This window comes from Homarus americanus, unplaced genomic scaffold (genome assembly GCF_018991925.1).
Source record: "Homarus americanus isolate GMGI-L3 unplaced genomic scaffold, GMGI_Hamer_2.0 scaffold46156, whole genome shotgun sequence".
Classification (NCBI taxonomy): domain Eukaryota; kingdom Metazoa; phylum Arthropoda; class Malacostraca; order Decapoda; family Nephropidae; genus Homarus; species Homarus americanus.
Window position 1 is genome coordinate 35,001 of NW_024712360.1, and position 2,500 is coordinate 37,500.

Sequence of the window (2,500 nt, forward strand, 5' to 3'; positions counted from 1 at the left end):
GAAGTTACATTTCCTGGGGTTAAAAAAGGTTGCGAATTATTTATGACTACAAATTCCTAAACGTCCACAATGACTGAGGATGTCTTAAGCCATTTCCTCAGTGACTTACGAGAAGAGACTTTGTTGACTATAAGCATCCAGTGTTACCAACCTTTCCACACTCTTGTACACAGGGTTACCAATCTCTGGATTTTCAAAGGTTCCTACTTTAGATAGATAGATAGACAGATAGATAGACAAGACGGACGGACAGATAGATGGATAGATAGATAGACGGGGTAATTTATATCTATCTATCTATCTATCTATCTAGCCAGCGTATCTGTCCATTCTGTCTGTCTGTCTGTCTGTCTATCTATCTATCTGTCCGTCCGTTTGTCTGTCTGTCTGTCAAGTTTCTGTCATCTGGTAATGCTAACTTGACCTCTGTGTGACCTGACCTAAGGGGTGTATAGTTGTAGTGGTGGTGGTGGTAGTTGTGGTGGTAGTGGTGGTGGTTGTTGTGCTCTCTCTCTCTCTCTCTCTCTCTCTCTCTCTCTCTCTCTTTCTTTTCCATTACCCTCACAAATCTGTGGGAGGTCAGAGGTCAAATGGACATTATATCAGTGCCTCACCTAATAGAAAGTTCTCTCTCTCTCTCTCTCTCTTCTCTCTCTCTCTTCTCTTCTCATTCCGTCTGTCTGTTTATCTGTCACTTCTTTAACCCCCGCCTTATTGTGTGTTTCCTTTGCTTGTTGATTTTAATGCTTCTGTTTGTCTGTTTGTCTGTGTGGGGGCGGGGGCCGGGGGGGTGGGGGCGGGTTGTCTATCTATACTATTTATTTAGGAACTTATGTCGTTAGGTCATTCAGAGAGAGAGAGAGAGAGAGAGGTCACATCTCAGACAGGTAGAGAAAGCGATGACTGTTTACCTTCTGGAGTCTACAGCCGGATTCTCAAAAACGCAAGTCCGGATTTGACTGGATTCCTTATAAGGTATTTATGCGTTTGTTTACGTAAGTGTGTTTGTGGATTGTGTATGCGGATTTGGTTTGTTTGTTTGTTATTGTTACTACTACTACTACTACTACTACTACTACTACTACTACTACTACTACTACTACTACTTAAGTTAGTCGTTTAGATACGTTCTCACATCACCAGTTAGGAGGAGGAAAACTTAACGTTGGAAAATTTGAGAATCCGAGACATGAATACTAATGAGACAGGTACACACAGGTAAGCGATACAGGTACACACAGGTACACACAGATAGGACACAGGTACACATACAGGTAGACGACACAGGTATACACACAGGTACACACAGGAAAGAGATACAGGTACACACACAGGTAGACGACACAGGTATACACACAGGTACACACACAGGTAGACGATACAGGTACACACAGGTACACACACAGGTAGACGACACAGGTATACACACAGGTACACACACAGGTAGACGATACAGGTACACAGGTACACACACAGGTAGACGATACAGGTATACACAGGTACACACACAGGTAGACGACACAGGTATACACACAGGTCACACACAGGTAGACGATACAGGTACACAGGTACAGACACAGGTAGACGACACAGGTATACACACAGGTACACACAGGTAGACGATACAGGTACACAGGTCACACACAGTAGACGATACAGGAACACACAGGTAAGAAATACAGGTATGTTTGGTGAAATAAATTAATGATGTAGTAGCGAATAGTGAAAGTTAGGGGAGGGAGGGGGGAGGTAAGAGGGGAGAGGGAGTAGGTAAGAGGGGGGAGGGAGGGGAGAGGTAAGAGGGGGGAGGGAGAGGGGTAGGTAAGAGGGGGGAGGAGGGGGGGTAGGTAAGAGGGGAGGGAGGGGGAGTAGGTAAGAGGGGGAGGGAGGGGATAGGTAAGAGGGGGGGAGGGAGGGGGGGGTAGGTAAGAGGGGGAGGAGGGGGGATAGGTAAGAGGGGGAGGGAGGGGGGAGGTAAGAGGGGAGGAGGGGGATAGGTAAGAGGGGGAGGGAGGGGAAGGGTAAGAGGGGAGGAGGGGGGAGGAAGAGGGGGAGGGAGGGGGGTAGGTGAGGGGGGGAGGGAGGGGGGGGGAGGGGTAAGAGGGGGGAGGAGGGGGAGGGGGGAGGGGGGAGGTAAGAGGGGGGAGGAGGGGGATAGGTAAGAGGGGGGGAGGGGGGGCAGGTAAGAGGGGGAGGGAGGGGGGTAGGCAAGAGGGGAGGAGGGGGTGGGTAAGAGGGGGGGAGGAGGGGGTAGGTAAGAGGGGGGGAGGGAGGGGGTAGGTAAGAGGGGGGAGGGAGGGGGTAGGTAAGAGGGGGGAGGAGGGGGTAGGTAAGAGGGGGAGGGAGGGGAGAGGTAAGAGAGGGGGAGGGGGTAGGAAGAGGGGGGAGGGAGGGGGGTAGGTAAGAGGGGGGGAGGGGGTAGGTAAGAGGGGGGAGGAGGGGGTAGGTAAGAGGGGAGGGAGGGGTAGGTAAGAGGGGGGAGGGAGGGGGAGTAGGTAAG